The 14,748-nt window shown below is 41.4% G+C and overlaps 1 protein-coding gene across 1 annotated transcript in view; it reads left to right on the plus strand.

The window, feature by feature from the left end:
• Positions 1-13,276: 13,276 nt before the first annotated feature.
• fut8b (fucosyltransferase 8b (alpha (1,6) fucosyltransferase)) overlaps positions 13,277-14,748 on the plus strand; it is a 102,567-nt gene continuing 101,095 nt past the window's right edge. Inside the window, exon 1 of the mRNA XM_069657699.1 lies at positions 13,277-13,402. The gene's annotated coding sequence lies outside the window, so the exon portion shown is untranslated. The remainder of the gene's footprint in view (positions 13,403-14,748) is intronic.

The raw sequence follows: 14,748 nt of genomic DNA on the forward strand, positions 1-14,748 counted from the left end.
GTAAAGGTTGCAGCGAACATCATTAATTAATATATTCAATTGATTGTTTTCTGTTTGTTTAGTCTGCAAATTGTCAGAAAATCTTTTGAAGACGTATCACAATTATATCCCTGAGCTAGAGGTGTTTCTTTTAATTGCTTGTTTTTCCAACAAACAGTGTGGTATCAAATGAGAAAATGATGCAGCATATCGTCATATTTGAGAGGTGATGATTCATTTCAAGCTTTGAAATGCCAAACGTCTCATATCTCGAGCATCTCAAATGTGAGGATCTGCTGCTTTTTGTTCTTCTATGAGGAGTAACCTAATATGTTTTAGTTTTGTGGGCATCAATTTTATGGACAAAAATTGGTAGATTAATTGATGATGACTTAAAAAGAGTTAGAGTTAGCTTAAATGCCACAATGTCGACACTAAAGCTACATTTATACACCTTCTGAATGACTGTATCAGTAAAATCTGTATCTGTAGTCTGACTGTAATGCATATTTTGTATTGTATTATTTTTATTCATCTACAACGCCTTACAACATTAGCAGAGTGAATGTCATTGATGACCAGCCTTTCAGCTAACACATGCATTTAAATCTGTTGGATGTTGTTTAAAGGGGCCATATCTTTTAAATGGATATTCTCATACTGTGCATGGGTTTCACATGTTTGGGTGTTTACTGTTCACAGTGAAAAAGTGAAAACTGCCATGTTTTTCCAGAATGACATGTTTAAAAAAGTCGCCTCTGAAATGGGCCGTTCAGAACAGCTGCAGGTTTCTACGTAGAACCTTGCTCTCGCTGAAATCGACCAATCGTCATTCACCGTCATTCACCTCAGGCTGCCAACTTACCATTCCAATACCTCCTGGGAACTCCTGGGTTGCTGCGCTTGTATCGTCCTCCCACTCAGGGTCCGATTCTGGCTCGTACATATAAGGCTGAATAACAGATCCTAGAGCAGCCATGTTTTCTACAACTTTGGAGTGACACTTGGGGGAGGGGCTCCGCGGTCACTCCAAATACTGTCAGCCAATCGTGGCTAAGGTCTAACCTTTGAATGGCAAACAGAAATTATTAAATGAAACAAACCCTTTAATATGTCCCCTTTAATGTAGATAGATAAAAAGACTGTATTGTCATTGTAGTGCATCAGTACAGTACAACGAAAAGGAGAGCTGTCTATGCATGCACCATCTTCAGTGTCCCTTTTTACCTCTGGCCAGCACTGATGATTATGGTGCCACGTGATAAGTGAAGTGTACATTCACAGTGAGATTCTCAACTTAGTACCGCTCTGCACATGTCTTTGCACCTCTCTAATCCTGTCATCTTTTCCCCATGTGTATAAGCATGCTGTCGTGACACCTACGTGATTTGAAGAGGGATGATGATAATGAAGCCTATGACGATGATGATGATGGTGATAGTGGTAATGGGTTGCAGTGAGAGTGGACAAAGATGAACAGATGGCCACAGTGGGGACTGCAGTGAGAGCTACAGTATGTTTAAAATTCACCTGCAGAAAGCCTCCTGTAACCGCAACATTTATCTATATTTGACCAACAGTGAGGCGTCACTTTCTTTCCTCTGTCAGGTTTAACCACACATATTCACATCGGCAGCCCTGATGAGGCGGTGGCCATTATATGCAAGGTAAACAGGGCTTACTGAGCGCGCTTAATAAAACAAAGGATATCAGAGTATAATCCCTGCACATGGTCCAGCAAAACCCACAATTTAAATAAAACGATTAACATGTAGAGATGCTGCTGTGGCCTGCTGGATTTACAGTGTTTTACAGGATTATACAAAACTGACACTGTGCAGATATGATGCAACACTGCCATCTACTGTTTAAAAGAAATAAAATATAAATGCTTCATGTCACTGAGTATTGGCTTTCCTAAAGATTGCTTCCACAGCCAATAGTAGTTTGTTGTACATAAAGTGCATTTGGTGCAGGTCCTGATATTTGATGTGACAGCTGTAATACAGCTGTAATAAGATTAACTGGGGACTGTGACGAAATGTAATTTGGTTGGGTTTGTGAGGTTGCTCTGGCACTGTTATGTTGGGAAAACCTTGAATTATTCACAGCCCCAGGACTGGACTAGCACCCAGGGACTGCAGATATCTAATATATGGGAACCTCAAGTGTGTGTCTTACTGCCAAAAAACAACGTACTTGTATAAATTTGAGTAGGATCACAGGTATGTGGTGTGAAAGGTCACTTTAAATTTAGGATCTCACAAGTTACATCATTTATGTAGTATGTAACCACCTGGTGCAGGGCTGGTAAGAAAAAGGGAGGCCACACACAGATACAGCAGTCAAAAAAGCAATTTATTTAACTTAAATTAGATGAATAGATGGAGGGATGGATGGATGGATGGAGGCACAACCCAGCAGGGCAGGTATTAGCAGAGGACCCTCCCAGCTCCACTTACATGCCAACTTCCAGTACCTGAAAGACAAACACCAAAACAAGACAAACAGGCAGAGTGTGTGTGTGTGTGCGTGTGTGTGTGTGTGTGTGTGTGTGTGTGTTTGTGTGTGGTACAATATCCATTGTAACAGGGAAATCTCAGACCCACACACTAAGAAGACAAAACATCTGTTACATAAGCTCATGACTTCATCAGGCCTCCCTCCTCAGGTTACTGTGATTATTAGCGGTGTTCCAATATTAAGAGGACAGCGGACTCTTCTTCTGCAACTTTCAGAACGAGAAGACAAAGAGGGCTATCAGTGTCAACCATCCCTGAACAGAATGACAGAGTGTGACACCAATTATTATCTCCTCGCAGTGCTGACACAATCTTCACGGGCAATTCACGCCCTGATTCATGTCATGTGACTCCAGTGACTCTCAAATGACCGCCACCTAATGACTCTCATGTGACAGTCAGATGTGGGCCAACCCCAGGAGATAACCTTACATTTTATTTGAATGTGTTGAGTGCCTATAATCTTATGTATTATTTCAGTTTGCTTCATCCTTTCTGTATCCTCTTTTGATTTTCTTGCAGTCTTTAGTTAACCTTGATTTCAAACACTTAAGGACACTGTTACAGTGAGTAGTAACAATTGGCTTTTCTTTTCTAATTAAACATAGCATATGGATGTATTGGCGCAGCAAAGCAGAAAATTAGACATTCTTTGCTCTGAGCGTGTTGTCTTTATTCAAACACTTGGCAGGACGTCAGTTGAGCAAACTGGCATATGAAACTAATTAAAAAGTGCTTGGTAATTGTTAAATGAACATCTTTACTTTAAATAAATGTTACATCTGAATTTGAATTTATATGGTAATATTTTATAAATGAGCATCATTGTCTTTGTAGAAAACTGCCCTTTTAGGAAATGCTTGAACTAATATTACGCTTGAGCAAACAAAGGGTTCGACTACACTGCAGGCCCGCGAGCAATACATGCTGCATATACAATAATGCATTAATACCATGAAATGTGGCATGAAATTCTTAGCATGCATACTATGTACCTCATGGTAGGAAGATTCATGGAATGCACAAGGTGAATAAAATGTATGGGAACAATGCACCCGGTGTGTCAGTAGGCTGCAAAGTTAGCACTGTCACCTTACAGCGAGAGGGTTCCTAGATCAAATCCCAATTTGGAAGAAGGGTGCCTTTCTGTGTGGAGTTTGCATGTTCTCCCTGTGCATGCGTAGGTTCCCTCCCACTGTCCAAAGACATGCTTGTTAGGTTAGTGAAGGTTAGTGAATCGAAATTACCCATAGGAATGAGTGTGAATGGTTGTCTGTCTTGTGTGTCGGCCCTGTGATTGACTGGTGACCAGTCCAGGGTGTACCCTGCCTCTCGCCTAATGACAGCTGGGATTGGCTCCATCCCCCCAACCCCCCAACCCCCCTGTGACCCTGAACAGGTAAATATGATACATAAGAACTAATGTGAAAGCACCCATTAAATATAAATGTAATTAAATAGAACATAAATAAAAATTGATTTCAAATAAAGCATCAAAATTGTCTGAATGTACAAACAGTGTCACCCTGGATCTGTTGTGTAACAGGTGCTTGGAGCTCGGCAGGCATCAGTTATGGTATTCTCTATCCAAACCAAATCTCCAGTCCACATACAGAACATTTTGTATTGCTTCTTTACATAATATAACTAATATATGAGTAGCAGAAAATAATTTATAAACCTTCTCTATTGCTAAGAAGTGCAAGCAATATTGCAAAGAATCCGTCCATCCATTATGTATAATGCTTTTCCTGTTCAGGGTTGCGGGGGATATTGCTAAGAATGCACAATTAAAATAATGCAAAGATCTGTGGTCCACTACTACTCTTAGCGTTAAATACACATGACATATATTCCAACTTCTAAAACAAACCCTTAATGGCTTTTTGCTATATTAAATTTAATTCTAACACACTTGGAATCATGAAACTAACAACATATTATCATCATAACACAATCCCACCTGAAGTTAATACACAATAACACTGAGTCATCGCCCTGCTCTCGATGGCTCATTGTGCAGGCAAAGGTTCACTCATAAGCACCTGAATGACGATACAGGAGTTAATCAGCTGCAGGGAAACATCAAAGCAGAAGCAGCTTCTCTCAATGCACACCAGTGAATCAAACACGGTGCATCTGCTTCTGATAAATCATAACAAATGCTCAGCTTCACACCTACATTAATCCTAAATTAGACTACCTGGCAGCTGCAATACAAACACTGAACCTGAAAAGCATTGATGATGCACAAACACAAGCTTTTTCTCTGCTCATTAAGCCGTGCTACAAACATGTCCGATTGAGCTGTATAGCTTGAAGCATTTGTTCATAGCTTTCCTATATAGAAGCAGACATAAAGCTCAAGGCAACGAGCAGTTTGATCTTAGTTCACTTTTCAGGCCAAATGTACAAACATGAAGACAAAAAGCTCTAACAAGGATGCAGCAGTTAAGCTAGCAGGTCATAAGCTAGTTAATTCCTTCTTCTTGCTATCTCCAGCAGAGCTAACATCAGCTAGCATCAAGATCGGATTCAGAATCTAACTAAAATGTTATCTTCAGTACATACACTTGCTGTTTTGGCTCCATAAATGTATTTACCCTGAAAACTTCAGTAAAATGACGTGCACCAAGAGTACACAGATGGTGAATTTAGAACAGTTGACACACAGCAAAAGTCGCTATCTTAGCTACATTTAGCACATGGGAAACATGACGTGTCGCCCGTTGCACCTTGTGTAAAACAGAGCACACATGAGAAGTTAAAATAAAAATGTACATTTTTATTAATTATTTGTAAATTAATGAATTGCAGTCAAGTGAGGAAACAAGTGGCAAACATTTTGGTAGGCGACACCAGGGTTCGATGTTAGCAAGAATGCTCTTTCTGGTCTCAATTCACATTTAAACAGAAGAAGAAGAAGAGGGAACAGTATCCACACACTTCACTGTTAAAATCCACTCATAAAATGTGTAAGTCCATAGTGTACAAAGTGTGATATATAACAATCTACTTATGGAAATATCTTAACTGACACCGTCACTTTCTCCACTATCCTCCATGTTTTCACCTTGTAAAACCTGCTGAGATCTGCTTTTGCTGTACTTGTCTGTTGCTTCAATTGCTTCCAGTTTTTGATATTAATGTGTTAGTTAAGTTTACAACAACCTGAGTTTACTTCATATTGTATTTCCACAGCTTGAGCAGCCTGCAATCTTAAATTTGTCAAAAAAACAAAAATAGCTTTCTGCTCAGCACCTTGTGTGCAACAGTGACCCCTGTGGCAGCATGAGGCAATGCATGAAGATGGTGAGTATATGTTCTTTTACATTAGTATATTAGCTTCCTATGTTTTTATGTTAAGATTGTGAATATATGACTTGTTTTGTATTCACAATTTTAACTTTCTATGCTTCATTGAAGACCCTCAGGCACTGCATGACTATCGTAGAAAGAGGATTGGGCTGATATAGGGGGAAATGAACTTTCAAGGATGGAGAGCTGGATAAATGCACTTTGTATTCCCTCCACTATATATATATATAGCATCGTTGGCTCAGATAGACCAGGAAACCGTGTTTGGTTTAGTCTTTAAACCGCCTCCAAAAACACACGGGAAACAAGCGCTTCTTTTTTGCATGCCTATATATATATATATATATACATATATATATATATATATATATATATACATATATATATAGGCATGCAACTATGTTTAATATTAAAACAAACCCTTTACATGTTACAAACTGTCAAATTCCCTCTCTCAGGAATGCTTCTTTATACTGGAGGTTTCCACATGCTAAAAACCCTGATCACCCACAATGCAGATTCCTCATCAGACCCCGCTATCATACCCCGAGAGAAGTCAACATCATTAACAGCAGGCTTGACATTTTGCCACGCACACAATTAAACGAGTCATATTCATGCTTCAGCCTCAGATTAATAATTTTCATCATTGCCTCTCACTCCGTCTGTATAAGAGGTTACAGGGTTTTTATTGGTTCTGACCTCATTCCAAAATTCATTAAAACTTTTAATCAGTAGTTTCCTTGCAAACAAAATCAGCTCTTGTTATATTCTTATTTCTTTTCACTTTTACAACAGCAATAATCTTTTAAAAGGTCTGTTCAACCTTTAGGTAAAATACTGTTTGTTTTATGTGTTACGTAACTCTAGTGGTCATACAAGAGAAGCTCAGTTTGCCTAGCATTCATAATTCACATGACTTCAATAAGGCCGACCCTGTCACGCCTTCCACTGTTACTATTATTCAGTAAAAAAGTGGGAGAGGTCTCCTCATTTACTGTCATAAAGCAGTCATAAGGCCCGGGGTAGACACAGATAGAATACTTCACTGTCATTGCTCAAATGTACCATGAAATTTCATAGATTCTCCTCTCAGAGGCAAAAGGTTCAAACAAAATAAGACACACAACATTTACACAGAACAACAGTACTAAATAAATAGTAATAACAAGTGAGTTTATTGCACTTAGTCATGATACATTGCACTCTGCCCAATATAATGGAGTTATATGGAGTCTGGAAGTGTTAAAAGACCTAAAGCGCCTTCCAGAGGGCAACAGGGTGAAAACGTGGTGTCCTCGGAGAGTAAGTCTTTGGCCCGATGTATACATGGGGATCTGTGTGACTTGGAGAGAGGGTAGCTGTGTTCTGCTGATGTTCTGTGCTGATTTTATAAGTCTCTGAAGTGCTGTCCTGTCAGCTTTAGTGCAGCTAGAAAACCACACCAGGATGCCATAAGAGAGGATGCTTTCAACAGAACAGTGATAGAAGGACACCAGCAGCTGCTGAGACAGGTTCGCTCTACATAGAGTTCTTAAGTAGTAGAGCTGTTGATGTGTCTTCTTCACTAAAGAGGTTGTGTTCACAGTCCATGTTGTGTTGAGAGAGCACCATTCAGTCAGAATGTAGACCTTGTCCCTGTAGGCAGACTCATCACTGTTGTGTATGAGGCCTAGCACAGTAGTGTCGTCAGCAAAACTTAACGTGTTAGTGCTGTGGGTGTGCAGTCGTGAGTGTGGAGAGAATCAGAATCAGAATCAGGTTTATTGACAAGTAGGTTTACACATACAAGGAATTTGTTTTGGTGGTTTTGGTGCAGAACAATTAACACAGAACTAGAATAAAATAAGTAAAAGACTTAAATAGAATAAGATAAAAAAAAATAGGCAATAAGAATAAAAATATAAAAAGCAAACCTTGTTGATGAGGCTGGCAGCAGAGGGGAAGAAACTGTTCCTGTGTCGGGAGGTGTTTGGTCCTGAAGGAGGGCAGCCTTTTGCCAGAGGGGAGGGTCTCAAAAAGACTGTGTCCGGGATGAGAGGGGTCAGCCTCAATCTTACTTGCACCCCTCAGGGTCCTGGAGATGTACAGGTCCTCGAGAGATGGCAGATTGCAGCCAATCACCCTCTCTGCAGAGCGGATGATACGCTGCAGCCTGCCCTTGTCCCTGCCAGTGGCAGCAGCATACCAGACGGTGATGGAGCAGGTGAGGATGGACTCAACGATGGCGGTTTAGAAGTGCATTTGGCAGGTTGAACTTCTTCAGCTGCCACAGGAAGTACATCCTCTGCTGTCCCTTTTTGATAAGGAAGCCGATGTTCAGCTCCCACTTGAGGTCCTGGCTGATAATAAGTGCAAGCAGCTGTTGGTGTACAGGGAGAAGAGCAGAGGGGAAAGAACGCAGCCTTGAGGGGAGCCGGTGCTGATGGTCCTGGAGTCAGAGACGTGTTTCCCCAGCTTCACGTGCTGCCTCCTGTCGGACAGGAAGTCTGTGATCCACCTGCAGGTGGAGTCGGGCACGTTCAGCTGGGAGAGCTTGTCCTGAAGCAGAGCCGTGATGATCGTGTTGAAGGCAGAGCTGAAATCCACTAACAGGATCCTGGCATAGGTTCCTGCTGAGTCCAGATGCTTGAGGATGAAGTGGAGGGCCATGTTGACTGCGTCGTCTATGGACCTGTTGGCTCTGTAGGCGAACTGCAGGGGGTCAGTGATTTCCTTTAGGTGAGAGAGCACCAGGCGCTTAAAAGACTTCATTACCACAGAGGTCAGGGCGACGGGTCTGTAGTCATTAAGTCCTGTGGTCCTTGGCTTTTTGGGGACAGGAATGATGGTGGAGAGTGTAGAGGATGTTAATAGTGAAAATCTGTATGTTAGCAGCAAGTCAAGCCAGGAAATTGTATTCACTATGCATAACTGTTTACAGGCAACGATACTTAGAGTAATAATCTCTAAGATTTTCATTTTAATAAATGTCTGTTGAGTCAATATCTATCCCGAGGTGAGGTATGAGGTAACACAATGGTGATTGAGCCCACTGATGAAAGCCTTTGCATTTGCAATATTATAGACTGGGTGTCTGTGGCGACTTTCACGGATAAAATCCCAAGCGGCGCCCAGTTAGTGACGCGTTTTCCATCAGCCAGCAGTGGTTGGTCTGCCAGAGAGGGTAGGCGGAGCTGTCACATACCTGCCAACATTGGGATGTGAAAAAGAGGGATTTTTTCGGGGTATCGGAAAATCAGCCTATACCCAGCAACCCTGTAAACATAACCCTAAACCACAGATTCATAAATGAAATAAACAGATATGCAAAATAAACGTGCTAATGCTGCAGGATCCCCTCTGTGCCTGAATATTTTGCTTGTGCTTGGCACAGTTAGCATGCTTGCTAACATCATGTCTCCCACCGTGTTCTACGCTAAAGTCCGTTCTACACACCTTACATAATGCACGGTATGTGTCAATAAGGCTAGTGGCAATAAATGGGCATTTCTCACACCAACTGGGGTAAATTTGGGGTTATATTTTTTCTTCTTTTGGCCCGTTTCAGCCATTTTTAGCAAAAGCTAAACAATAGAGAGGTAGCGAGCCGCTGCACTGAGCAGTGACACATACGCACGCCAGGTAGAGTGGTTTGCACTTGCTTGCCGCTGCCTCCAGTAAGGTCTTATGACACATTTCCCACATAGAGTTTGAGGAACACCCGTTTGATTGGTATCAATATGAAATAGGGAGATAATTGTGAGAAATTACCAATCGGGAGTAAAGCGGGAGAGTGGATTAAAATGAGAGAGACTCCGGCCCAAATCGGGAGTGTTGGCAAGTCTACAAATGCAACAAACACACTTGTCTGTAAAGCCACTGTTTTTCCGGTCCCTGCTACGGCTGAACAAAAAAAGAAAAGATCGATGACTACAGATACAACAACAAAAATAAGTGAAAATCCAATGAAAAAGAAACAAATTCGACGCTCAGATAAAGGCAAACAGTCTAAAAAGATAATCATTTTTGATAAACCGTCATCCTTTTTGATAAACTAAAAATGCCTACAACATTTTCTATTGTTATAGCTCATCTGTATGCCACTGAACATGCAATCTTACAATACTGACAGTTAAATCTATCTTAAAAGTTTACTCTGCTGATACTCCTTCATGTACTAAACTGCGCAATAATGCCCCAACTCCAGGAGCTGCTTTATGTGAAGAGTCCTAGCTTTGCTAACCGTGTCTCCTGAATACTGATGCTACAATCCCCCAAACATTCTTCAACCACAAAGCTCCTCTGGCAGAATTTAAACAGGAATGTTGCTGTTGCATCTTATAAATCTTTGACTGCACTTAATGTATTTCTTCATTACAATTTGTCACACGTTTCTTTATATGTTGCTGAACGCAGAATACATTTAAACAAGTGCCATGTTGATGAATTCCTCCCAAGTGTTACAAATGAATATGGTAATGATATTCTAATGGCACCCTAATGATAGTTTAATCATTATGTTGTGTTGCATTTCTGTTTCATAGAATGACATGCATATCTATGGTTGAATTAAAAATGACACTTTTCCCAGTGGGTATTTGTGCTGCTAGCGTGCTTACAGATCTCTGATTCGCTGCAAAAATGCTGTTTAGTTTCATTATAAGGCCACATTTGCAAACACAATGCAGCTTTTCCTTCAGCTGTGTTAAAAACGTTGTCCTTTACAAACTCTTCCTCTATGTCTCAATCTGAAAAGGTCAAGAGAGACAAAAAGGTCAGGAATAATCGACCTGCATTCGCCCTTTGAGAACAGAACTGATGATGATATCACAGCCGGCTGACTAAACTCTGTGTTTGGTTTGGAGGGTGGGGGTGGGATGTGGAGGCCGTGGGTGCAGGTGTTTCTCTGCATCGGTGCATGAACGCTTGGTGTGCTGCACGCACATGTGCAAGCAACAACTACTGGTGACCCTTTGAACCGTGAGGTATCAGATTAGCCATGTTTACGACACAAAACTAAAGGTCTTCTGAGTCATGTTCTTTCCGGGAACTGCTGACAAATACAAACCTTCAGACCTCTCTCTCAGAGACACTGCACTGCTGCCTTTGTTCCACATGATGGCGCTGCTGCATCAGCTTTGTGAGGCGGCTAAGTAAGACGGAAAATATGTGTATACCAAATGTAGGTGGGGGTTGTTTTTGTGATTCAGCTGCTCGCCACAGGAGTGAGACCTCTCAGAGGCACGCTGGGTGTTTTTCAAAGATGGATGGAGAGGAAACAACAAATGAGGAGCCTTTGGGTGTTATGCATTTCATTTAGAGACTTAATTCTCAAGTGACAGACGAAATGGGGGGTGAGAAAAAACATGAATATACAGCAGTTCACAGAGAGTAGTACAGTAAATATTACATGTTCATAGGCAACCTGAAGCCTTTTTACAGTTTCAAAGCACACATTCACACACACACCTTAGCTCGTCTTTATTTGACCCCAACTGGAGTCAAATTATGAGGATTAAAAGGATGTTAATCTCTACAGCAATAAAAGTGTCTTCTTATGTTAATGCAAAAGAAAACTGACATTAAAAGAGAGAATGAGAAACATGTCTGTGTAGATTAAAATGAATGCTGTGTACTCTGAACCATGACTGTTACTGAATAAGCAGGTCTCCACAGGAAGACTGCTGAGTCGGATTGCGTCCGGCCTTTTCAGCAGTGTTTTACAGCTTGTAACTGATGACTTGTCCAGAAATGTAAATGGATCGACTACTTACCAACAGTATGAGTTTATGCAGTAAAAGGAGCTGATATGAGCAGCGTTGTAAATGGCATTATGTACAAGAAATAGAGTGGTGTTGTGTGCGCATATGATCCTATATATCAAACTTAGTGCTATTCAATTATCTTATAATAATTAGAATTTTTTTAATGCTTTCTATATTTTTATCATGTAATTGTTTTTTCCTTTCTACAACCTGGCACAGACTTTGGGTTTTAGTCGCCCTATTATTAAGAAGCTATAAATTGGACTTTCAGTCTCTTCACACTTTTAAAAAAAAAACTTAGGTGGACATTGCAATGACTTTTCTTATCGTGTGGTTAACCTCAGCTACTACATGCCTTAAGCACAAGCCCTTACCAGAAACTAATGAGACATGAGAACCATTTTTGTGCCCCTACTGTGACTGAACGATAGATTTGTGTCCCCAAAAATGTGATCACCAAAAGTACAAATATATATCATGAATTAATAACACTGTGAGTCTGCTTAGTTTTACTCAAACTGTAAATACAACGTAACCAATGCTCTACAAGACAGCTGTAGCTGTTGAAACCACTCCTTTCTGACCGTCAGATAAACATAACATCTATCTCAGCTGAGAATCTGAGCAATGACACAGCCTTAAGTAAATCCCCTGTCTCCCCTACCTTGGGAAAACCTGAAGAAAAGTTTCCTTTATCTGTCTAGACATATTCCCAAATGCACTGAGTTTATCCAGCAAGATAAAAACACAGGATATAAAAGCTATTTGGTTTCTCTTATCTCTCAGATGATACAGACTCAAAACATGGTGATTATGTTAAGGAAATAGAATTTGCCAGCAGTAATCTGAGAGGTTGTAACAGATGTGTGATGAAGCAGAATGAGAAAGCTGTATTACTTCAGTGTGTAGTATGTGTCAGAGACGGTCTGCCCCTGCACCGATGGTGTGTCACTCTGAAGGTCAAGCAGAGTGTCACCCTTTAGGGGGAGTTGTACTCTGCATCACCCCGGTGGCACCAGGTCTGTCAGTCTGTGACCAGACTGCAGTACAACAACCCGACACTGGTGTGCGCACTGCAGCTTCCACTCCATCCTTCTCCTTTCGGGTTCTGCATCAGCCAGAGTCAAGTCAGCTTGCGTCACAGTCAGGAATCACACAACCGAGCCTTCAAAATAAAACACCAAATGATTAACCACTACACAAACTGAAAGTATGAGGGATACGGCCAGTGTTGTAAATATAAGCTCCCAACAAAAGGTTAAGCCTGATAATTTAGGGCTAAGTAGAAAGAGAGTATTATTTGGTAACAGTAAACGTATGCATTCAGATAAATAACCAATCAAAAAACGGGAAAACTCAAGTGTATTTCCATTAAGCTATAGTTGGCTAAATATACCTCACTTCTCCTAAATAATGCAAAGAAAGTATTCAAAAATGTATGGTACAATTATCAAATAGTTAACTAACTATCTGTCTTTATTAGAAGTATTTTAACAATTATAATTGCATTCCAGCTGCTAGAGAAAACTAAACTCTTCCTTTTGCCAATACCAAGAACAGTACATTGTGAGTTCCTGCTGTGATCATACATTCCATTATTTTGAAAAGCTGTGACCGGATGTGAAGTTTCCCCCCACTCTGGTCTTCGCTGACACCGGCCATCCAGCACAGAGCAGCCTCGACTGCCGTATTCAGATCCCAGCTCTCCCAGTTCCTGTTTCCGCCGCAGCGTTTCTACTCAATTTTCTGGAGCAACAAATCTCGACTGCCGCTGCGTCACACCCAGCCTCCGCAGCCCCGGTCGGATGCCGCTGGAAGCCGGTGTATCATGTCAAGGTAAGTGATAATAACCGTGCTGCATGGCGGAAATGTAGGAGCGACGGAGGGAGCGCTCAGCTCATAGATTCCCCCCCGCTACATCCCGGCCTGTTGACTGCGTCGCTGCTGAGATGACGGTGACCAAATAGCGGTCACGTTAGGTAGGAATTTCTGGTCCCGTTATATCAACACCGTTATTCGGATGTGTTTGCTATGCCTCACAGGGATGAACCATTACTTATTGGAACGTTACATCCATATAAACCGCCCGCGTTCTATTTTGTTGCTCATTCGCGTCGCGAGAGGCAAGTGGGGATGTTCAAAACAATTCTGTATCCGTGTAACGGCCGCAGCAGTTAGCTCGAAACCTTGCTTAAAACCGCAGTATTATCAGCTCTGGGTGGTATGAATGAACGGGTATTGTTGTGGTATTATTTAGCAGCCCTGTTAAAGCTAAAGATATCAACATTGCTAGACGCGAGTAGCAGATAAGCTAGCTGTCTGTCTGAGTGCGTTTGTTTGTCGCGGACACATACAGGCTCTCGCCGTTAAATGACAGTGAAATGCGTTTGACCTCCACCCTCGCTCATACAATGAGGACACATGACATACAGTAGGTTGGTGGTTGACACTTGTGTGTATCCTTGCCTGTGCTTCTTTATCTTTATTGTGTTTAATGTGTGGCGAGCAGACAAAGCAGCTGCCTGTGTTTCAGCCTCAGTGCACCGCTGCCAGTATCAGACATCGCTTTGTAATAATCACCACAGCCAGGCGTGCGTTTGTTTTCAGGATCTGGAGGTGTGGTTAACGTGTAATAAGGCCTTGTGATATGTGATATGAGCCCCTGTTGCCTTCATTATCACATCAGGGCAGCCGGATGAAGCGGGCAGGGTGATTTCTGCTTCCCATCCCCTCCTTTAACACACACTCTTTACATAGCTGACGACAAGATAGATGGCAGCAGCAACATGCACAGACAGTGTATGTATAATGAGTCTGACGTCACTGTTGGTAAATCAAGTATCAGGGGTCTCCCATTAGAAGGTGTCTGCCTTCATAGTGATGTAAAAGCATCACTAAATGGTTTGTGATTCGTTAACAGCACATCTTTTATCATATTTATGCTATAGTGCAATTGCAAAGTTAGCTTTTCAAAAATGTTATTACCTTCAGTATGTTCACATTCAGTTGAGTTGGACAATGTAGACTGTAGTACAAGTACAGCTTGTCAGGTGAGTGCAACATTAGTGGCATTTTTGTATGACAGTGTTGGTTATTCCGTCTCTCTTGTTTACTATCACAATAGTATCGCTTTGTAACTAAAGTACAGCGATAATATCGCACTGTGGTCTGTGGTGATCCCT

This window comes from Semicossyphus pulcher, unplaced genomic scaffold (assembly GCF_022749685.1).
Source record: "Semicossyphus pulcher isolate SPU_LCO1_2020_fin unplaced genomic scaffold, fSemPul1.0.p SCAF_11, whole genome shotgun sequence".
Classification (NCBI taxonomy): domain Eukaryota; kingdom Metazoa; phylum Chordata; class Actinopteri; order Labriformes; family Labridae; genus Semicossyphus; species Semicossyphus pulcher.